Source organism: Topomyia yanbarensis, chromosome 2 (genome assembly GCF_030247195.1).
Source record: "Topomyia yanbarensis strain Yona2022 chromosome 2, ASM3024719v1, whole genome shotgun sequence".
Taxonomy (NCBI): domain Eukaryota; kingdom Metazoa; phylum Arthropoda; class Insecta; order Diptera; family Culicidae; genus Topomyia; species Topomyia yanbarensis.
The window spans coordinates 38,136,198-38,161,429 of record NC_080671.1 but is presented as its reverse complement, the minus strand read 5'-3'; the positions used below and the strand labels follow the sequence as shown (position 1 = coordinate 38,161,429).

General features: G+C 38.4%; 1 protein-coding gene and 1 non-coding gene across 4 annotated transcripts in view; one reads left to right on the top strand and one right to left on the bottom strand.

Annotated features, from left to right (window-relative positions):
• Positions 1–25,232, top strand: part of LOC131683067 (disintegrin and metalloproteinase domain-containing protein 10-like) — a 229,601-nt gene that overhangs the window by 202,233 nt on the left and 2,136 nt on the right. The window lies entirely within an intron of this gene.
• Trnae-cuc (transfer RNA glutamic acid (anticodon CUC)) lies at positions 5,459–5,530 on the bottom strand. Its single transcript has one exon. It is a non-coding gene; the product is annotated as a tRNA-Glu (tRNA).

Genomic DNA, 25,232 nt, shown 5'->3' with positions numbered 1-25,232 from the left:
GATTTTGAAATTTACGCGTTTTTCATTTACGCGGATTTTAAAATTTACTATTTGAAATTTTCGCGGTTTTCATTTACGCGGCCTATATTCCCCGCGTAAAAAAACCTGAGTGTAAAACAAAATATGTAAAAAAGCAGGGTTTGCACAGTGGCACGACTTAAAACAAATGGTGGACTAAAGTCAAATCTTTGCCGTATCGGTTCTAATAGGACGATTATATGTAATTTTGGTACGCTGAGTTCGTTTTTGATATTAAAACATAATAAAAATAAACATTTACTATTCATTAGGGTGTCTTAAAAATATATATTTTATCGAAATTGTTAAAAAAAATTTGTGACAAATTGTTTTTGATATTATTACTTAAAAAAACCTTCATTATACATTAGGGTGGCTCAAAATAATTATTTTGTTGTTTTGTTGCAAAGGTTCAAAAAATTAAAAAAAAAGTTTGTATGCTAAATTCCTGTTTTGGTTATGAAAATAGAAATTAACTTTACTACTACTATTTGTCTTTTATAATTATGTTTATTTTTATAATTTATAACCGCAAATCATGGTTTTTTCAGAGACTTTGTACAAAAAGCTTCGTCACCGAGTCGTTTGTCGATATTTTTGCATAAAAAAATTACAGCATTTAAATGATACATTATAATATACAAAGGTTTTGATAAATTTGCTTCACGAAAAATTCTAAAAAAATTCACAAAAAAAGGTTTTTTTTCACGCTGAAACCTTTACTCCCTCCTTAAACATCAGTAATAACCATGCGTCTCCATTCGCAGTTTTTTAAATTTTGACTGCTTATCGCAAATTTTCGCAAAAGTACAATAGGCTTATTTTAAAGAGAAAATTAAAAGCTTTCAAATGAGTATAAAGCGTTCGCGGGCATTCACGGACGTCGTTGTTGTTATCGCATTAGAAGTTCAAATTCAATAAAAATTCATGGCAAACAGTTATCTTAACAATAACTAAATCAACTAGTGACTTATTTTTTGCGTTTTTTCGATGTAATTTCATCACACGGATAATTTTGGTGAGGTAATGCAATGCCTATTTTCACCATACTAAGCAGGGTGCCTCACTAATTCATTAATTTCTCGGCCTACAATTCATGGAATGCGAAAAAATTGATATTAACCGCTTTGCTTCATTGTTAAGAACCGATATAATAACACAAATGGGCTGGAAACAGTGTTGTCGTGTTTGAGCGCAACGAAAACTCGAATCGAATGCCCCTATTGTTGCGCTACCATTTGACTCAATGCGTTGAACAAAGATGGCAGACACTGCTCTAACCAACGGCTTCAAATGGGTGGAGTGATAATAAAAACATGGCGAAATTGGACTCATCACCCTATATCGAACTCGTACATATGTTTATGTTGTTAACTGACTATTCTCACACATTGGAACGACTACAATGACTTTATGAAGTTATTAATCCGACATTGATCGAAGTGAATTACGATCAAATGTGAGCAATCACACGATTTTTAATAATTTAAATATTTGTAGCTATATGTATATAGCTTGTCAGTGCTCTAGGAACAACACGATTTAATAAGTGCTTCAATGCGATTCTGAATTACATGTAATTAAATAATGTTCCTAGTAATATGCAATTACAAATCAATTTCTGCAGATTAAATTCGACTATCGTAACGATTTTGACTCTTTGTAGACATCATTACGAGTCTTTTCTACATTGTTATACGATTTTTTGGTTTGCTGGGTTTCTTCGCCAAAATTGCTCTAAAGTCCAATTAGGCAGGGCAGGTTAACAATTTGGATCAGAATGATGTCACTTTGTAACGACCTACTGCCTCCGTGTCTTCACTAAAGTTGTTTGAATGATAATGGTAATGTGCTGCAATAGTGTATATGTCAAAAGATGCACTTTTTGCCTTTCTCATATAAAGAAAGGCTATGCAATCACTGTAAAAATCGACTTTTTAACCGAGGCCCGGAGGGCCGAGTGTCATACACCATTCGATTCAGTTCGTCGAGATCGGCAAATGTCTGTGTGTGTATGTATGTGTGTGTATGTGTGTGTGTGTATGTGTGTGTATGTGTGTGTGTGTATGTGTGTGTGTGTATGTGTGTGTGTCATTTAAACTCACACAATTTTCTCAGAGATGGCTGAACCGATTTTCGCAAACTTAGTTTCATCTGAAAGGTATAACGCTCCCATAAGCTGCTATTGAATTTTTAGTTGATCCGACTTCCGGTTCCGAAGTTACGGGTTGAAGAGTGCGGTCACACAGCAAATTCCCATATAAACTGGTACCACCATGATGTTCAAATGATGTAAAACATATTAAAATTGATGTAACATTACTCTAGTTTGCAGGTCTGGATCACTAATGATCAATCATAGTAGCTTTGACCACATTGGCCACCTATGACGGTTCATGACGCCCCCGGGGATCCCGCCAAGTTCCTAAGCTAATATCACACCCATTCCCCAACGAATTCTCTACCGATTTTTACAAACTTGATTTCAAATGAAAGATACAGTAATGCCATTGACTGCTGCTGAATTTCATTCGGTTCTGACTCTTGCTTCCGGAGTTACAGGGGTGTTAGTAAGGATACACTGGAATTTCCCATATAAATCGGTACAATCGTAATACCTCAGAGGCTAAAAACTATTGAAATGGTCACCAAATTACTTCTAATCGCAGATCTAGATCACTGATTGCCAATCAAACATTCTTTGAATATATTGTCCACTATCGACGATTCCGGAATTCCGGGCATATTCCACAATTAAAGTCACATCGGTTCTTCGGTGATGACTGAACCGATTTTCTCAAACCAAGTCTCAAATGGAAGGCAAAATATGCAGTTGAGTATTGCATCGCCGCCCCCCCGTCTTGCCCTTACACCTCCCTCCTTCATCACTCCCCTTCCCTTTGGACCACCCTCACGCCCGCATTTCCTTCATCCATCCCGTATACCGAAATAAGATGAAGGATTTCTGACGCATCCTCCACTCCCACTCTACTAATCCCCCGTTCCTTACACGTTCAAACCCATTCCACCAACCTTTCCAAATTATAATCACATGCAGATAACATTGAACTCATGCTTATTAAGCTAATTAAATATTATTCTTTTGCCTTTCTCATATAGAAAGGTTATGCAATTGCTTCAAAAACCAATTTTCTAACCGAGGCCCGGAGGGCCGAGTCTCATATAACATTCGACTCAGTTCGCCGAGATCGCAAAATATCTGTGTGTATGTATGTGTGTATGTATATGTGTGTGTATGTATGTATGTATGTATGTATGTATGTATGTATGTATGTATGTATGTATGTATGTATGTATGTATGTATGTATGTATGTATGTATGTATGTATGTATGTATGTATGTGTGTATGTGCGGATTTGTTAACAAAATGTCCACATCGGTTTCTTGGAGATGGCTGAACCGATTTTTACAAACTAAGATTCAAATGAAAGGTATAATATTCCCATAGGTTGCTATTGAATTTCATTTTCAACCGACATCTTGTTCCGGATTACGAGTTGAAGAGTATGGTTACAAAACAAAATTTGTTGATTTGTCCACATCGGTTTCTCGGAATTTTCTGAACCGATTTTGACAAACTTGATTTAAAATGAAAGGTCCATCAGCTGCTGTTGAATTTTGTGTGGATCCGAGTTCTGGTTCCTGAATTACAGGGTGATACGTACGATCACGCAGCAAATCCCGATTCTAACGAATTCTGCGATGAATTGGTGATTGTTGAATTTGTAGATCTAGGTCACCAACAGTCATTCAAAGTCTCTTTGGCCACACTGGCCACCATCGACGGATCCGGAAGCATTCAAATTCAGAATAACGGTTATATTGGTTTTTCGAAAAAGGGCTAGAACGATTTGATCAACTTAATCTCTAATGAAAGGTGTTGCGTCCCCGGAAACTGATATTAAATTCCATCTCCATCCGACTTCCAGCTCCGGAGTTACGGGTTGTGGAGTGCGATCACATAGAAAACTCCGATTCAAACCGATACCTCGATGAATGCAAAAAGGTGCTCTTATATATACTTACCAAGTGTAATAAGAATGAAAGACATTTCCATAATGTTATATTGTACGAACCAGTTATTAAATCATAGTTTGGAGAAATGAGAAAGGCACAATTGCACCTATAGGTGGATTAAAACAGGTTTTTTTAAATATGTTATCCACGTAAAATATTCGCACCTTTTGCAAACTTGTACTATTAGGTAGTCCAAAGAGTTTCAAGGGGTTTTCTCATACAAAATCAGCACAGGTTTTTCAATGCCACGAAAAACTATGTTCAGCTAAGTATTCACGGTTTTGTTGGACTACCTTAAATGTGAAGACTTATTTTACACTAACTTCCCTTTTGCATGAAAGAATATTACTTCGCTTTTCAAGGGAATTCCAGTAAAAAATTTAATATCCAAAAACTCAAAAGCTACAGTTTCACAAAGCTGGATACAAACAGTGTAGGGTACAGAGCTTATTCTGACTCTATTGGGGATGGTTCTGCACTATTCCATTAATTACTCGGCCTAAACCGATGGATTGCGTTAAAGTTGGCACCTACATTGTCATAAATTCGATTATTATGAACCAATATTATGACAAAAAAGGTCTAAAAAAGGGAAAAAGGCTCGTATTGTTGAACGCAACAAAAACTCGAATTGATTGCCTCAATAATCGCCCTACCATTTGAGCCAATTCAATGCCTTAAACAAAGGTGGGCGTGGCAGCTCTATTCAACGGTTTTAATTGGTTAGGCTGATAATAGAAACAGGGCGGATATATGCTCATTACCCTATTGGCTTAATTTCCGAACACAATGATGGAGATTATAGACGCTGACTGAATACATTTGTGAAGCAACCTGCCAATCCAGCAACACTGCAGCTCGCACAAGCTTTACATGGGCTATGCTATGCTTCCCGTCACTATACCGACAAACTCGTTTGGCTGCAATTTTTGACAGCTGTGCTGTCCAACCCGTACTAGTTGATATGATTTAATGTCGAATATCTTACACACACACGTCAGCTGCTTGCAGCAACATCTCCGCGAAAAGTGCCAGTAGTTACTCCATCACCACCGCCAGTGATTGGATGCTATGCAAAAAAGTCCAACTGCATTTCCCCGAACCTGTTGTGTACCGAGTAAGTTGACCATCGCCGTCAAACTCACTGCAGTTGTGGTGCAGCTGGCTCCTTCATATAAAAGAGCACGTGAAAATTGTCGTTGTTACGAAACTTTCCCACGGCCCCGGAGAAGTATTTGAGTCATTTGTTTCAGTGCCCTTGTTTTGTTTCTGTTTTCGACGCCTAGTTGCAACAAGGAATGCAACTCAACATGCATGCAATGCAACCCCAACCATGCGCGTGGATTACTTTGCAGCTTAAACAAAATGTGCTGAATGAAGAGCAGGAATGCAAAAAAAAGCTTCCCATACCGGGAATCGAACCCGGGCCTTCCGGGTGAGAGCCGGATATCCTAACCACTAGACAATATGGGATGTTGATGCTCAGAGGCCCCTTGGAATACGACTGCTTATCAAGCCATCACAAGCGATTATCGTTGATTAAAAATTGAATTTAATAGCTAAATGACACACTCAACTTAACCTCATCTTAAGACTCAGCAAAAAATGACACTGAATGGAGTTTATTTTTGTACATCTCACGCAGACGGAGCAGACTGACAAAAAGCAATTCAATAATGTTGGATTGAATTTGCTGGGTTTCGTTCCGTACGGGTGAAAAATAGTGAAAAACAGTAGCATACACTGACTGGGTTTGCAGTATGGTCTGCTACATAGTATAAAAGGAAATCTAGATCTCAACGCCGTGGCTGAGAGAAGAATGGCGGGGTTCAGTCACCGAGTTCATTCTGGCTATATTTATATGTTTTTGCACGTTCAGTCGCCCATTACTGAATTATATTATTACACTGAGTGAGCATGATAATTACATCCATAATTTTCCCAGCCATTTTTAAGCACATGAACGGAAAAACGGTTCGCTTATGCAATACGGTCCGTTGGTTTCGGTATGGTACAGGCCATTGCACCCCCGCAGTGATCGTATTGTCTCTTTTCCGGTAATCGCAGTCTTTCGGGTGGAAGGGTTTCCCCTCGTATATATGCCCATTAGTGCCAGCCAATACAAAGCTTAGCGTTGCTTGGCTGGGTTAACCTTGCTTGGTGTGGCTACGTATTGTTAATTACAATTTTATCGGTACGGCATTGTCCTTCCAATAGCATGTTTTGTTTTGCGATCTGAGGTTTTTGAATCATTCATTACTCATTTGTATCTTTTTTCAATCAACTAACTCGAAACAGACGGATATGGAGCAGCCTTGGTTATTTCTCGAATCAATTTTCAATTCACGGATTAAAAATTTTAAATTTGATGTGACGATGTGTTGTTTTATTCAAAATAGTCTTTTTGCGTATATTTTTTCTTAGAATGCAAATTAGCTCGACCGGAAAACTTCTACTTCGAAATACAAAATTCGAAAACGCGCAATTACATATAATAACAGATTGAGCAAACAAAACGTCCACTTGACACGCAACTCACTGCAGAAAGTGCAAATGCTCCAATTCAAATAAACCAGGTATCATTCATATAGTATCAAATCGACTCCCCCACGTTGCCGTTCCGTTTCCGTAATGATCGGCCTTGCACAAACCGCAAATATCCAAACTAACTTGGTACCTTCTACAAGCAGCCAGGAAGTGGAATAAAACTTGATTACACCTTCTGCTAAATGGACTATAATGCCGGGAAAAGCCCTCCCCACCTACATCACTTTTCCAGCGCCAGCGGTACTGTTGTGCACATGTGACGAAACAGCACATCACAACTGTCAGGTGCACATCGGAAAACGGGCCCAAGCTTGTCATATCCGCAGCTACACAACCCCCAACGCTGTGGAACCGGCCTGGCGAAGCCCTCCCACCATACCCCGTGGGAAAAGGAATTGAACAAGTTCAAAAGAAAGAGAAACCTCATTTTCAGTTTCCCACCGGATGAGTGGCATGTGTTGCATATTTTTTTTGTTCTAAAAAGGAAAATATCGTACGACTGCGAACTCGAGTGGATGTGTATTTGCATATGTGTGTATGTGTCGGTACATGTGGTGGTAGGTTAGTACACGGTTTCCTCCTATGCCAGTTCCTTAGTTTACAGTTTTCCCGACCGGAAATGTCGTCATATCGTTTCGCAGTTGAAAGTCGGTCGAGAATCGAGATTACCTACTGCCTGGGGAGGGTTGGTTCTCGTTCCTTACGATTGGCCCTCTGCGAAGGTTAGTCAGGACGAGTTGCTGCAGCAGAGAACGAGAAATTGAATCGCCAACTTATATAGAACACGAAAGCATTGTGGGTGGTTCTGGTCATAGGGAAATAAAACGGCATTTCATAATCAAAGGTGGAAACAGCTGGCGGGACGTGCGGGGTGGCCTTGTTGTGGCAGGCAAAACAGAGCATGTTTTACTTCCCACACTCGAATCTGGATGAGGTACAGAAATTGTTCTGCCCGGGTGAGTTTTGGATTTCTTTTTTGGTTTGGAGTAGAACGAAACAAGGGCTATTTCCGTAGTGGTTGTTTAAAGGTTTCGATTAGTTTAGCAGTTTGTAGAGGTGTCACTGTAGCGTTCAAAAAAGTAGTGTTTTAATAACTACTTTTATTAGGAATGACCATCAATTAGTGTCCGAGTAATTACCAGAACAGTATGACACTCTTCATAATCGGATTAAAATTGGCATATCATTCGACCAACAACTGCTGGCAAAGTCTGTTCAAATGCGTCCACAGTCATAATGGGCTCACGCAAAAGCCTTCTACAAGGAAATCCCAGAGACGGACCTTCGAAATGTGTTACTAAAGCTGAAACTTGTTAGTTCAACGCTAAACGTTTCATAAGTCAGCCAGCTTGGTTTTCCCGTCAACACATGTCATAATTTTTGTTAAGGAACTTTGAAATTTAAAGATACATTGGAAAATATCTATAAACGTGCGATTAAATCTTAACAGTGGTATATGTAATTTGATTACACTTATTGTATCGTGCGATTGCCAAAGATCTTCTAGGCCAAATATTTCCAGCGTGTGGTCCGTATCCTGCTTCAACAAAATTCGTATGATGAGATTCGTAGTCCCAACACCAGACTGACACAAGTGTCGGTTAGGAGAGATAATACATTAATTTGTGTTATAGATCACAGGGAAAAGATTCAAAGGAAGTGAAATGGAACGAAACGGATGATGTGAATTCAATCTGAGTTTCTGAATACTTTCCAATAATTGATGAAAAACTGATACCTTGAAATTAGTACTGTGCGAGATTGGGATAAAAATGAAATTACGACTGTAGTTTTTTTTGTAATAGACTGAGCATTCACGGTGTGGAACATGGATTGAAGATGAACATTGAACTTAGGCGAAGTTTCGGGTAACAGTTTCATTCAGTTCCATCATGTGAGGTATGCAACACTGATAGCGTTCAATAAATTAACCCAGATTAAAAGATTCATTTAGTATAATAAATCCTGGCTGTGTGTGCGTTAAAATCATGATCCTCGTATATATGGACGACGGGAAAATCGAGATTCGGTTACACGATTTGGAATAGCGTACTTGAGATATTGCCATTAAAATATCATGTCGCTATTCAAAGAAGTGAAACAATTGCACAGACTTGCACATATCAAGGATAAATTAATACACCCTATTTCTGTGATTAGATCGCACATTCCGGAAACCATGCTTAGAACCCGCTGAGGAAAACTCATGTACTGAAATCAAATGCAATATACAATATCTAATGCATATTCCTGAAGCACAAACGGTTGCCCAATTTGTAGCGGCGGTTCAAACATCAATGAAATCTGCAAAAACTGCGTTCAGCAACTACGGTTGTTTGTGATTTAGTTGATGAGGGCTGCGTGTTGATTTGATTGCTATTGATGTTGATCTGTTAGAGGTTTTTGTACATGGTTTTCAGTGTGTCTTCTTGTCACAGAACTGACAAGTGGAAGTCAGCCCTTCATATGTGCACAGCGTGATTTGAGATTTGGTGACGTCTTCTAGTTCGCATTGAAAGTTTAAAAAATGGCTTCGTCACTCACATTCTGTCGACGCGAACGCCTTTGGAAATATTTGGAAAAAAATATTCCTCTCCATATTCCGACATGATGACAATGCTCTATTGTTCACATTAACTAGGGGCAACTGTTACTTGTCGATAGCGTTGCTTGCTTCTAGTACTGGTGCGGTAAGTGTGGACAGCAGACTGTAGGCAGAAACGATTTTTTTTCGTTTGGTACACTGAATTGTTTATAAGCAGAAGGATGTAGGCTTTCAACCTGATCGAGGTGAGAAAGTAGACTGGCAGCTTTCTTGTTTTTGACAGTAGAATGTTCTTGTTGGCTTTTGGTTTTGATGGGTTCGCCTTTGATTATTCGCTCTCCTCGGCATTCATTTCTTTGGATGGGTTATTGACTTGGAGACACTGGGTGCAATCGTTGTTGAGTGAATATTTGTAACTGCCAGATCCGTAGATAGGGCAATTAGCCCATTTTCGCCCTATTTATATAATCACCATTCCCATTTGAAGCCGGTTAGGGTAGCGACTGCCATCATTGGTCAACGCATCGTCATTGGCAAAAGGAAGTGTTACAATGAATTATTGAGGCAGTCGATTCGTGTTTGCGTTGCGCTCAAATACGAGCATTTCACAGTTTTCAGGTCATTTGTGATTTTATCTTGGTTTGAACGAAACCATAATGGACAGCGACAGAGAGCAGTAGGAAAAATTGGCTGCTTCACTAGTATCTGTAGTGAACCGATTTTTAGATGCTCTGGGTGAGATGAGAAGGTAGACTCATTACACATATTTATATTAAAGTTGCAATGATCTCAAGTAAAAAAAAACAATTTTCAAAATTACTAGGTTCTTTATCGAATGATAAGGAGGTCTACAAACCAAATTCAAAATTCTGAAGAAGCGAGCTCAAACATTCAAATAATATGGAATATCAAAGATTCAACGATTCCAAAATCGAAATAAAAATTCTAAAATCGAAATAAAAATCTATAAAAGTTCCATTGATCCATAGAACTAAAAAGTAAAACATTGAATGATTTAAAGGTTCGACGATACAAAAATCCTAAACAGCTTCAAATCAATAAATGTCAATCATCAATAATCAAGAATCCTCCCTCCATTACTATCCAGAAATTCTCCAAGTCTCAAGATTCAAATATTCAGAGATTTTAAGCTTCTTTTTTTTCGAGAGTTGTCCTACTGGAGCTGTAGAGCTAGGTTCTCGGAAGGGCTCCCCGTCAGAATCACATACTACAATTTGCAGACGAGACAGGCGAATGGCGCTCACTAAAACACTGCTTTAGGCCAATTGTAGCGGGCCGTGATTCTGAACGTGATATTCATTCTACGGTTCAGGTATGTGTGGGCGTAGAGACTCACGATAGCGTATATCATCGCGAAGGGCACAAGCATTTGTGCGTTAACAGATTCTAGAAGAAAGTGGGTTCTTCCATATCACCAGCATCATGTCGCAGTAGATCGTATAGTCTAGTGGATATGAGCTTTGATATTTTGATTAGTCCAACTGGATGTATGGACCTAAGTTGCTAGAATGAAGAGTAAACATTTCCGGACGAGACCGATTCGTAATCTCGCACGTTTGCAGGTTCGCGTTTGAGACCGCGTTTGTAACTTCGTATGTACTGAAACGTCCGCATAATTACCGGAGTGTTATCAAGTATGCACGATCGCGGGCATAGGTGTGCGTGGATGATCGCGAAGGGCTTAAGCGTTCGTATGTCGACATGTTTGTCGCGTGTGCTCGCGTGTATGTGACTTCGCTTGTATAAAATCGATTTTAAAACCCTGCGGCCATTCACATATTCGCGTACCGTCGTTCATTTAGTTTTCGGTATATGGATCACATTCTGACAGGGAGTGAGTTACTCCATATCACTAGAGTTCCCGGTCATGTCGCCATGGAACGTTTTGTCTAATGGATATGGGAGTTATTTTTTCTCAATTTTTCAGTATTATTTTTTTTATTAATTAATACTGTTGATACAGAGGATAGAAACGATCCCAACTGATAATGGCGCGAGCGCGGGAGTTTGTAGGTTGACGCTTGAGATCGCGTTGGTAAGTTTATGAATGCTGAGACGTTCACCTTATCACCGGGGTATAATCATGTTTGCGAGTTCGTGGGCGTAGGTTGCTTGGAAAATCGCGAGGGGCTCTAACGTTTATACGCTGACGTATTTGCGTGTACTCCTGAATGGTCGCTCGAACCGTAAGTCTGATATGTTCAGAACGAGTACCTCAAAATCGACAGCCAGCCCAATTGATGAGAAAACTAGTACCAACGATGGTGGGTTCACATTCGTGACTCGTTAGTACAAGAAGCAATGCAGAACAAGTGATCGCGAGCGTCAAGTCATCATTAACAATGATGATATTATCGTAAACGATAGCAACCTATAAGAAGCAATTTATAAGGAAACATATGCTCCTATACCTCTCCAAAAAGACTTCACGAGCAAATGTTGGCTGTGGGTACGAAATCTGACGAGTTGTCGCTAATATTACACTGTTCGACAAAAAAAACCAACTTGAGTGTGCTGTGATTCATTTTTCGAAAACTAGAAAACAAATCATGAAAAGTGATGTTTTCCGTATGTCTCTGGTACGTCAAGATCGGTTTCTAGCAGTTGAAGATCTTTTGTAGTATCAATTAGAAAAATAGCCTCCCAATGGGGCTGGAGCTTGAGAGGTATAATAAAAAGTCAAGTATGTGGCTACTTATAATGTCGTCGCTGTTGTGCTATTTTATGAAAAACGCCATTTTGCGGTAAACTGAGTTAGATATGCTACAGTACTCGTCTAACGAATCTCTACAAGATGGCGTCCCAGAATTTTGCTTGGTTACTGAAATATAGCGAGAAAAGTGATTAGAAATTGTGAGTTTTTTGCTTCAAATCATTATATCTTGGGATCGGCTCAAGTTATAATGAAGCTTTAGTTGCTTTTATGTATGAAAATGTCTTAGGAACAGAATAGCATAATAATTTTCAAAAGAAAAATACATGTATTGAGAGAAAACGCTGTTTTAGCTATAAACTGGAAATATTGCCTATTTAGCAACACTGTAACTAAAAATAACTATTTTTCTAGATTTCCTGACTCATTTCCTTCAAAGTTCATCTAACCGATTGTTTATAGACCAAATTAAACCAAAGATATGAATAAAATTTCATAATTGGTGATTTTTTTCTATGGAAAATTTTTTATGCACGAATATGACAAGTCATACAAATTTTTTCATCAATACACACCTATGACACGAGTGAGTCCGACTTTTGTTTATATTTTTAGTGAAAACTCGCAACATAGTCAACCGATCTTCGTAATAGAGGGATTCCATGGGAAACCGGCCGACCACAAAATATGACCATCGTCGATTCGAACGAAACTTTGAAGTTGTGTTCGGTTGATGAATCTCCAACATATTCTCTGACAATTGCAATATTTTGATACAAGAGCAATTTTTCAAAAGGGCGTAAACATTTGTACGTGCATTAATTTAATTTTTTTGTTCGATTACTGTATTTTATGCAGCAAAACTTTCTGAGGACTAGTTTCAGGGAATTAATATTTATGTGCGAAAAAATATACGCTGAAAAAAATGTTTCGTCATTTTTCACAAAAACAAAAATTTGCGTTAAAAATATAAAATGCAAAAACCCATTTTTTCTAATTTTTTATATTTTAGAAACAAAAGCCTAAAGAGAAAAGAAATATTTTGAATGTGATTGTATTATGGAGAACTTGTCGGTAAAAAAATATTGCTAACAATAACTTTACACATGTGTCTAAATTTCATACTAATTGCATTACAAAACTCTAATTTTATTACAGAATATAATTTTTAGTCTTATTTTAAATCAAAATGTATTTATCAAAAATCTTCCAAAATGCGATAGTTTTCGAGATATTTGGAAGTTTGTTCCTATAAAAACAGTAATTTCGTGTGATTATGCCCTTTTTAAAAGTTATTCCATTCCAAGGTGATATTGTAAACTATTTGAAATATATACTATACGAAAGTAACCGGAACATGATCGTACTACATATATAGTTTAATCATTAGCCAATATGGTTGAATAGTATTTTGATTGTTTTCGTATAGCTTTCAAATGGTTTACAATATCACCTTGATGTCAAAGAGAAAGTTACAGGAAATGTTATGGGCCTTTTCAAAAACTTATTATTGTTGATGGAGAAACGCGAATAACTTCTGAAAAGGTCGTAATAAAACAAAAGAATTATGTTGTTAAAACAAAATTTGAAATATCTCGAAGAACTTCTAAATTTCAGAAATTTTTTGTTATTAGCATTTTAATTTAAAATAGCGTTTAGAATCATATTCAAAAAGAAAATCGTATTTTCGACTGCAAATAGTAAGAATTATAAAAATATGTCAAAAGTTGTTGTTAGGAATTTTTTTTATTAAAAGCTTCTCCATGATCCAAATACACTGAAAAAGTTTTTTTACGACTTTAAAACGATAAACATTAGATTTTTAACATTTTGTAATTGGGTAACGCGAATAACTTTCAAAAAAGAGCATAATTACACGAATTAACTTTTTTGTTGGAACAAAATTCCAAATGTCTCGAAAACTATCGCATTTTGGAAGATTTTTGTTAAATACATTTTAATTTAAAATGAGAGAATTATATTCTGTAATGAAAATACAGTTTTGTATGTCAATTAGCATGAAATTTAAAAACATGTATAAAGCTATTGTTAGAAAAACTTTTTTACCAATAAGTTCTCCATCATACAATCACATTCAAAATGTTTCTTTTCTTTTGAGGTTTTTATTGACAAAAGATAAAAAATTAGAATAAATGGGTCTTTTTACAATTTAAATTGTTAACACAAATTTTTGTTTTTGTGAAAAATGACACAAACATTTTTTCAGTGTATATTTTTTCGCGTATAAATATTCTTTCTCTAAAATTCGTCTTCAGAAAGTTTTGCTGTATAAAATGCAGTAATCGAACAAAAAAAATTGAAATCAATGCACGCAGAAATGTTTACGCCCTTTTAAAAAATTGCTCTTGAATCAAAATAATTTTACTGATTGTGGAAAATGTTTAGTCTTCCATGCCGATGAAATGTGTAAAGGTTCATAGGAATCCAAGATGGTCGAACAGGATTTTAATTATTTTCTGATGGATCTTCGTGGAATTCCTCAATATTTGAGAAATTAATACAGAATAGGTAGAAGCATCAATTGTCTTCTCTGAATTGTTTCTACCATTTATAAGTTTCATGATATTCAATCTCAAACTTTAAAAATCGTTTTTCTCGAAGTGTGAAAAATGGCGCTTGTCATAAGATAGCACAACAGCGTCGATGTGCATCTTATTACTAAATTGAATGGCGTAATTAGGTTTGATATACAAAGTTGAGTTCTGACGTTTTTCACCAAAATCAATGATTCTTAAATAAATGTTCAAAAACAGTTTTTTAGGTCAAGATTACATAATTTTGAAACCGTCAACTTTCCCGGTTCAGTATCTCCAAAAAAGTTTTGTGACGTAATACAACACACGTTTGGTAAGTTAGTTTTGGTGGCTAATTCCCCTAGAAGTAATTATGAATGATCATCTCTTCGAAAAGCATTATTTTGAGACTTAATGTCTTCAGTAATGTTGTTTGGAATGATATTAGACACAAGGTTTTTTTGCAACAAAATCTTACGATAAATTTGAAACTTCTTTGACCTTCTCCAAATTTTAGAACAAATAAATACACATTTTTATCCAAGGTATGAGTCTCTAAAACTTGAAAATAAACAATAAACAGTTATATTGAAGAGAATTGCATGTAATCAAATCTCATATTTATTGTTCTTTATATCGCTGTACTGCATACATAAACAACTCATGTCTTCTACAAAATTGTTTCTGATATCATTTTCAATAATTTTACCGAAGAAACCAAATCTCAACATATTAGTTTTTAAAGAGTTCATAATTACTTTTAGGGGAATTAATTATTAAATTTATTTTTTTAAAAAGATGCGGATTTGAGGTCATCGACTTGGTAAAAATTCAGGCTGTTTAATTTTCAGATTCTGGATTTTTTGTTTTGTTCGGCTGGGCGCAGGGTCTTGATTTTAAAATTTTCGGGTTCGAGTTCGAAAAAATTAAATTAAATTATATCAATTAATTTTCTCATAGGTGTCAGCTCTGGTCAAAAGAATAAATAACTAACAGGGTTCACATGCCCCCCCATTCCAGCGAATCAAAAAAACTTATGATTAATGTATAAACCAACTGTCCAAATTCACTTTTAGCGAAAATTCTGGACAAACCGTTAGTTGCCAACAATCGCTGTTGGTAGTAAACATAAAAGAAAATTTTCCTCTTTCGTTAACTGTTGTGAACTGCGTTCGTTCAATAACGGTTCGTCCGGCATTTTCCTGCGAAGAGGATTTTGACAGCTGGATGCCCTCATCACATGTTTGTCGAGAATTCATTTGTAAGTAGAATCACCGACTCATCAGCCAGTGATAAAAACATCCGCACCAGTTAGAATCGACCCTGCCAGTCGAAGGCCTCATACCCAGCAACAAACCGCCATTTCAACCGTTTGTGAAAGTATCTATTCCTCTTTCTAACTATTGGAAGATTCCATCTAACCAATCGATTACCCATTGACTGAAAACGTGAAACAATAGCCATCGTCCTAGTCAGATCTGTATATCTCGGATACGTATTTCTTCAGATATTGGGTCCTAGCTCATCATATTAACACTGAACAAATGAAGCATAACGCGCCAAGTGTCACGTTGCATACATATTAAGTATAGCTATTAAATATATGTAACGAAAAAAACGTTCCTGGAATAATTATCTTTTCTGGAGTAGAATCACACTGCGTCCGATAGCGGTGGAGCCTATCAGTTCATCAGTTGTTTAGTTGTTAGTCATTGAAGAATTGGTTTAAATGCCACGATTTGTCGATTAGCTATTGTACAATTATTGCAATTATGCTCTCGTTGAAATATTTTTTTCTCGGTTTAGATATGAAAATATCGTTTCTTTACGTAAAGTGAAAAAATACGAGTAAGTCACAGAAGTAGAGTGTCTCATTCGTAGACAAATACCGTTGCGGTAGATTTTATGAAGTGTCGCTTTCGACCGTCAATTTACGAGTTGAAACATTTACTACTGGTGAAAATGAGGTTTAAACTTGCAAAGCCATACACATGTTACTTCATGCACGAAACACAGTATTGATATCGTTACACAGAGAATGTTCCAAGCAGTAGGATTTGTTTTGTAGTAAAATATGCAACACGTCGTCACAGTACAATAAATTGTGTGCTAGTTTTACTCTCCCTTTCGACCATGCTTATATAAGCCTGCCTAGCAATGATTCGCTCTGGAACACCTATCAATTTTGCATATTTTATATCTTTTGACTGTCTTAGTCATTCTTGCTGATAATAGACCAAAATCGATACAGTAGACGTTAAAGGGTAATTAAAACAATTGTTGTCTTTCGTGATACGGAGAAAAGCACACCTTCGTCGATTTGTTTTTCGTGCAACACAGAACACGCAGAATTACGTTCTTATGCTTATACTTTATTCTCATGCAGCACAGAACACGTAGAATTACAATCATCTAATCGCTTCCAATACCTCCAAACCAATACACAGCACCACCTGCGAAGAATCAAAGGTCAAATAAGACAGATACACCATTGTGTTCTATAGAAACGAAAAGCAGACAAGCAGAGTTGTGCAAAGTAGACGAACTTTAAAGTAACAAAACACTGCAAAGTTTGGTGTGAACATCTGTTGTCATCTAAATCACATCGAAATTAAATCAAAATTGCTACGTCGTTTATGGATATAAAGGGCGAACACGAAATTATTGCGACACATTCAACAGGACATAACTTTTTTACCATTGGGAAAAAATCAACCAAATTTTGCACACTTTCTTTTGCACGCAACAGTCTCAAGGCTACCGGCGGCGGGGTACTTGTGGCTATCCATCGTCGATTGAAAGCGCAACTGATTGACGATACTTTGGGGGTCTGTGTCGAGCAGGTGTGGGTGCGAATCAAACTGGCTGGCTACGCACTTTTTCTTTGCGTGGTTTATCTTCCACCGGACCGCACTCGCGATTCGACATTGATTGATTCACATACTGAGTCACTGGAACGGATTTCCGCTCAAGCAAGCCCGGTTGATGAGATCCTGATTGTTGGTGATTTCAATTTCTCCGGATTAAAATGGCGCTCTGCTTCTGACGGATTTATGTTCGCTGATCCCGAATTGTCATCTTTTCATGCTGGTATCACCAGTTTGCTTGACTGCTACAGTCTAAATCTGCTGCGCCAAACGAATAATGTGGTGAACGAGAACAACAGAATCCTTGATCTCTGTTTTTCGAGCAAATCTGACTGCGCGCCAAAAGTTATCGCAGCACCGTCCCCCCTGGTAAAGACTGTTAGACATCACCCTCCCCTGCATATATTGCTTGAAGCGATTCGAGTGAAGCATGACTGCAATGTTTCTGACACCGTCAGCTATAATTTTAGAAAAGCCAACTATAATAGCATTATTGACTTCCTGTCGAATATCCACTGGACTGAAATTCTCGACAATGATGATGTCAACGTTGCAGTGCAGACCTTCTCCAATGTTATGAGCTATGCTATCGATCGCTATGTACCCAAAAGAAGTGGCCTTCAATCTAAGCACCCAGCGTGGCACACTGCCGAGCTGAGACGGTTAAAAGCGACTAAAAGAGCCGCTCTGAAGAAGTACTCCAAGTTTGGGGGCTACGTGCTGCGACAACACTACGTTCATGTTAACCAAGTCTATAAAAAGACATCGAAGCGTTGCCATGCCGATTACTTGCGAAACGTGCAACGTAAGTTGAAGTCCGAACCTAAAACATTCTGGAAGCATGTAAACGAGCAAAGAAAGGAATCCGGGTTGCCATCAACGATGAGCTATGGAGGACGTATGAGCTCTAGTTTACAGGAGATCTGCCAACTATTCTCTGAAAAGTTCGCGAGTGTTTTCTCCAACGAGAAACTGACACCGACCCAGGCTTCACGCGCGGCTCTCAATGTACCTCAATCATACCAGTCTTTGAACTCTATCAATATCGACAATAATATGGTACAACTGGCGATTAGCAAAATGAAGGCTTCAACCTCGGCAGGCCCAGATGGTATACCAACTATTATTCTAAAAAAATGCTCTGCCGGTCTAATTGAACCTCTTTGTCATCTGTTTCAATTGTCGCTAACAACCGGAGTATTTCCCGAACTCTGGAAATCCTCCTTCATGTTTCCAGTTCACAAAAAAGGTGATAAAAAGGTAGTTGACAACTACCGTGGTATTACAACGCTAAGCGCAGTTCCTAAGCTGTTTGAAATGGCTGTGTTGGAACCCATCTCCAGCCACTGCAAACAGTATATCTCCGAGACTCAGCATGGATTTATGCCGAAACGTTCAACATCTACGAATCTTCTGTCGTTCACAACATATGTTACAGATGCTATGTCGGACGGCCTTCAAACTGACGTTATCTACACGGACCTTTCAGCTGCTTTTGACAAGTTAAATCACGCTATTGCAGTGGCAAAATTGGATAGACTCGGCTTTGGTACTAATATTCTCCGTTGGATGCAATCGTATCTCAGTGATCGTCGTCTAGCAGTCAAGATAGGTGATTGTGTATCCGAAGAGTTCTGTGCTTCATCTGGTATTCCGCAAGGCAGCCATCTCGGTCCATTGATTTTTCTTCTGTATTTCAACGACGTTAACTTTTGTTTAGAAGGACCACGGTTGTCTTTCGCCGACGACCTCAAGTTATACCATAGAATCCGGAATACTGAAGATGCAGCTTTCCTTCAACGCCAACTGGAAACCTTTGCGGAATGGTGCGAGATCAACCGAATGACCCTAAACCCCAAGAAATGTACGGTCATTACGTTCTCGAGGAAAAAAACGCCAATTCGATTTGATTACTGTCTAGCTGAATCCACAATTGACAGAGCGAATTGCGTCAAAGATCTCGGAGTTTTTCTAGATGAACAACTGACGTTTAAACAGCATATCAGCTATATTGTCGCAAAGGCATCACGCTGTTTGGGGTTCATAATGAGAATATCTAAGCACTTTTCAGATATTTACTGCTTGAAATCTCTCTATTGCTCACTCGTTCGATCAACTCTGGAATATTGTTCAGTTGTGTGGAACCCTCACTATCTCAACGGTGTCCATCGAATTGAGGCAGTACAGCGCAGATTTGTTCGGTTTGCCCTTCGTCGATTGCCTTGGAGCAACCCTCACCAGCTGCCAAGTTATGAAAGCCGGGGTTTGCTTATTGGACTCGATACATTGCAAGTGCGACGGGATCTATTCCGTGCTATGACGATTTCGGATATTTTGCAAGATCGAATTGACTGCCCCGAACTTCTCAGTGCGATAAACATGAACGTTCGCCCTCGCGCCCTTCGCAATAATTTATTCCTCCGATTACCTCTTCGCCGGACTAACTATGGAGTGAACGGTGCCATCATTGGTTTGCAGCGGACCTTCAACAGAGTTTCATCCGAGTTCGATCTTCACATTCCACGTAGCAGATTACAATTTGACTTTTTAAATAGATTAAGAAATTATCATTAGGACCACACTGTGTCTGTTGATATTAATTAATTATAAATAAATAAATACTAAATGTGTATTGTTTACAAACTCGAAGTCGTGTTTTTCGAATCGACGAAAATTGAGGTGAACCAACGCGAGTCGAGAGAACAAATTCTTTCCAAACACCTGGAATTTCCTGACCTGTCGCACCGGCAGTTGGGAAAAAAGTTGAACATTCACCATTCAACCGTCTCCAGAGTGTTGAAGCGGTTCCAGGAGCGGTTGACGGTGGACCACGGCAAAGGAGCTGGAAGAAAACCGGGACCGGAGAACAAAAAGACGGAGGGAAAGGTGAAGCGGATGATTAAAGCAAATCCCAACGTCTCAAGTCGTGATTTGGCTAAAAAGATCAGCATGTCGCAGAGCTACCTCCAGAATGCAAAGAAGAGAGCTGGACTACATACATACAAGGTACAGAACTTCCCAAACCGCGATGAGCGGCAACAATCGACGGCTAAAACTCGGGCACGGAAGCTCTACGAGAAGATGCTGACAAAATATGGCTGCTGTGTGATGGACGACGAAACGTATATAAAAGCCGATTTTAAGTAAATTCCGGGGTTGGAGTTTTTCACCGGCAAGAGCAAGTTCTATGTGGACGATAAATTTAAGAAGAAGAAAATTTCGAAGTTCGCCTCCAAATATCTCATTTGGCAGGCCATCTGCTCTTGCGGACTGAGGAGTGAGCCTTTCGTGACAAAGGGCACAGTAAATGGCGAGATCCACAAATCCGAGTGCCTCGAGAAGCGCCTTTTGCCGTTCTTGCAGCAGCACGACGAAGCTCCGCTATTTTGGCCAGATTTGGCATCATGCCACTATTCTAAAAGTGTCCTGGAGTGGTATGAGGCCAATTCTGTCCATTTTGTTCCAAAGAACATGAATCCTCCAAACTGTCCGGAGCTGCGCCCGGTGGAGCAGTACTGGGTAATGATGAAGCGGGAACTTCGGAAGAGCAAGAAGACAGCCAAATACGAGAAGGACATTTTATTAAAATGGAAAAAAATACTGAGAAACTGGTACCGGATGACACTGTAAAGACTTTGATGAAGGGTATCAAGCGAAAATGCGTTCAACTTTACACTCAAGGCTCCATAGATTAACTTTTCTTTTGATTTTTGAAGTAAATATATGTATAAAACTACCCTAAAATTTTGGTTTGATTTTAAACATTATAAGAAAATTGGCATGACATTTTCGGTGTCGCAATAATTTCGTGTTCGCCCTTTACCTAAGATTTACTTTAAGACGTGTTATTCACTTGTTGCACAGGCGCCGTCTTTATCCTCGCTATGGTAGTTGTTGGTATCTTATTTTTTCTGTTTATTTGAATCGGGACGTTAGTATTATTCATCCGTGAATGTTTTATGATTTCACAAAATTTAAAAATTAAAAATAGCATCAGTTCAATTTCGGAAAAAAATGAGGCAATTTTTTTTTCTTTTGTCTTTCCTGGGCTCACTGCTTGCCACCGCATGTGTAAAACTTTTTTCTCCATCATTTGCAGTTTGTTGATCGTTGATTTTGCCCGCTCCCTCGCTCTCGTGTACGTCCTTTTCGTTTGCGTTAGAGCAGTTTTGGTTTTCACTCAGTTGTTGGAGGGTCGATACTTTTGCCTTTCTCATATAGAAAGTTTTTTTTGTGTTATAAGTGACTCTGGCCGTCTTCTTTGTAGTTTATTACTTTGCTAGGTGTACTGGTCGGTGGTTTAGTGATCTAGAGGATTATTGTTTAACCGGGAAATTATTGTTTGGTGGTATGCCTGCGACAGTTGGTTGGTCATTTGAATGTGTTTAAGCAGCGTACTTTGAAGCAAGGTGCTTAGAGTTCTAAGGTGATTCGTCTTCGGCAGTAACTAGGTGAGGAGTGAGGTAAGCATTCAGCAGACTGCGGGGAAGAAAAATGACAGCGAACAACTTTGTTTACCCACTGAAATCAAAGCAAACGTATGGAGAGGACTAGTAAGTAAGTTTTAGTAACAGTTAGCAGTCGTTTCTAAAACCAACATGGCTGATCGGCGTTTTTGAGGATCGTATCACCTAAGAATAAAAACTCCTTGCTTTGAAGACTGTTTATTGGGGGTGATTGTAAAGGATGCGCTATTCGCATATCGTTCATTTCGTCGGGTGACGACTGAAAGGTTGGATAAAAAAGGAAGAAAAATGAATAAAAAAAATCTATGCAGGGCCACTGCACTGGAAATCGTGTGTTCGGACTTATCAATCCAACGACTAATGGCTAAAACCCTTGGATATAAATCGTATACGCTACGCAGAGCCCAATTCATGAATGCAGATACCATATGACGACGTTTGGAACAAGTTAAAAACTCCTGTGTCAGTTGAAGCAATGACTTCATGAGAATCCAATGAATCGCTGATGAAACAACTTCAACAAGAATCAATAGGTGGCTTGCACCGGAATCTTGGTTAGGTTCCTATCGTCATGTAGGCCAAATTTCTGACTAATGTGAGGTTTCTAGGCGTAGTATCCAGCAAAGGGGTGATATCCCCGTATTTGTTTGATCAAGGTCTGGCCCGCATCTAGCAAACCCGAACAGAGCGCTATATTTTTTTCTCGTATTTGTCATACTAGATCTTATTTTTGGATATATTACCATTAATATTGAAAGTTAAAAGATTTTTGCTTGCCTTCAATTACTATTTGAGTTCCCAAAAATAAACTGTTGTGGACAGTTTTTGAGGTACATAGTTGTTTCGTTTTTTTGGGCCATGTATCTCAAAATGACATTTAGTCCTCTTTGGCTTTACACAGGCCGACTAATGGTAATAGCCGACTTATTCTTAAAGGTTCTGCAGGATTCTATGGAACGTGGATGAAGAAGGTTACTGCTGGTCGTCATTTAATCTTCCAACAAGAAGGAACACCAGCTCATAATGCTAAAAAACATAAGTTGTTGACTTGAGGAAGATGTTCCGTAGTTTTGGGAGACGGAAATTTGACCCCTTAAAAGTCCCAGTATCAATCCTTTGGATTTTTTTGTTTGCGGCGCCGTCAAGCGGGATACCAATAGACCCCCTCACATCAAACTTGGACGCTCAAAATCAAGCCAGTGATGTATGGATCAAAACATGTTAAAACGTAAATACGACAGCTTCCGAAAGCGTTTGACAAAAATTGAATAGCTGCATTCAAAAGGGGCTCTAATAGTGAACGTTACCAGTACAACATTACGTGTATGATGTGGTTGCATGTGAGACACTTTCGGAAGGTTTAGCTCCATTTTCACCTTTATCAACTGTTCCGCTTCGCGCACTGTAGCTCTAATATGGGTCTACGTAAAACCGATCGCAATTGTAGTTTCCATTAGTAAGCTTCACTCATTTCATTTAGAGGGGCAAAAAAATGCTGTTTCTATCATGTAGCGACGCTGGTAAAATTTATTCGTTTGCTTTGCTGTGAACAAGCGGTGTTTTTGCTTCTGATCTGTACGAGATGAGAAGGTAGTCTGTTGGTGTATTTGTTGTTTTGCGGGCTACGACTGTGAATGCGTCTCTCTCGTGTTATTTACAAGCTCGTTACTGATTTTGATAAAATTGGTATACGCTCAAATTTTCACACGGATCTACGGCTTGACGCCATTTTGAAATTCAAGGTAGTAACTTTCTGTTTAGCAATATTCTGTAACCAAATCAATATGGATTGTTTGCAATGGTCTTGAGGAAGATGTTTGGCGCTATTTCGAAATCAAAGAAATTAAAAATAAATAAATTTTGAATCGGCTTTAAAAGCATCTCTAGCTCAATCGGTATGGATATTTTCAATGTCTATATCAGAGGTTGAGCTTTGACGCCATTTTGATATCGAAGATAGCGACTTCCAGTTTACAAAAAAAATCACTATAACGCAATTGAAGTGGTTATTTTCGGAATGGTATGTACAAGTTGTTGCAAATTTGATTCTGATGAATAGGCTGTTATGCTGGCCAAATTTGCTAGAAACATGAAGTGTGTGATAAAAATGTTGGATTGATTAGTACCAGATAAATTTTGGCGAATTTGTGTGTTAATAAAACGGTCATTATTATGTGTATTATAGCAACTTATCTAAATATGACAAAGAAATTGGCTGCACTACCAACCTCGCTAACTGCATACACTCAACTGTCACAAGAAGGGCAAGATAACCAAAACACGAAATCAGTTGTCTTTTCTTGTCTTACCCAGTCAAAAAGGGCAAGTTGCTGGCTAACGGGGGGCTATTTGCCAACTCGGATGCGCTAATTGCCCTTCTATTTGCCAGCAAATTGCTGGCAATTAGGGGGCTATTTAAAATGCAACATTTGGGCGATTTGCCGCCGTCATCTTTTAGCCGCTCTATCCGCCCTTAAATCGCCCCTAAATCGCCCAGGGAACGCGCCACTTAATCGCTCTTAATTGCCTAATATGAAAATTACAAATATTACTTATTTTCGGATTCATTACCTACTCACATAAACTTATCACTACACTAGGTAATCACCACCAAACTATAGGAAGAATCAATGGTGAAATTGGCATTGCACAACAAAACTTACCACAATCTGACTTTTATTAAGAGTTTAGGTCAGAGATCTTGTTCCACTATACTTACACACGATTCCACAATTTCCCACATTCGTTGGCTAAATGAAGTGCACTAGACAAACAAAATACAAGCGAGAACACGCCAATTGTTTAAAAAAAACTATTTTAAGCTTAAGCCAAGCATGAACCGCCATGTTTGAAAAACGCAAAAACAACCAAGTCCTTTTCAGCCGCCAGAAATTTTTTGTTGAAATCGCCTTTAAATCGCATTCGCAAATTGCATTTGTTCCTAGGGGCAATTAGCACAGGCGAGTTGAGTTAAACGTCAAACTGTTTAAATCGCCTGACCATGTTCGTTTGCATTTTTTTGACCGGGTAGGCTTACCCGGATCTCACTTGACTGGTGCTCACTTGGTAAATTGAAAGCGAATCTATTCATTTGAGAGGAACAAACAAAGGAGTTTGACTATGAATTGCGACTCATTTGAAAGCGACGGTGAGTGAAGAGTCATGAACCGAGCTTCAGATCAACAGCATCTGATGCGTTAAATGAATATGAATGCTACCGTAGACGACTGATTGACTGCGTTCATTTAGTTTCGATTGAATGAAATGAAATTTTACTGCACTGGTCAACGTTTGGCGCTATTTTTAAATAATAAATGAAAGTTTCCGCTTCAACAGAATTCTTCATGATGCAATCCGAATGGATAGTTTCTGAATGAGCTTGACCAGTCGATACCAGAAGTTGATGGTCAAAATTCTCTATAACCTAATTAAAATGGCTAGACGCCAAAGTTCGATGCTTAACACCATTTTCAAATCCAGGATGGCAACCTCCGGTGTAGCAAAATTCATCATAATACTATCAAAACGGGGATCCTCAATAT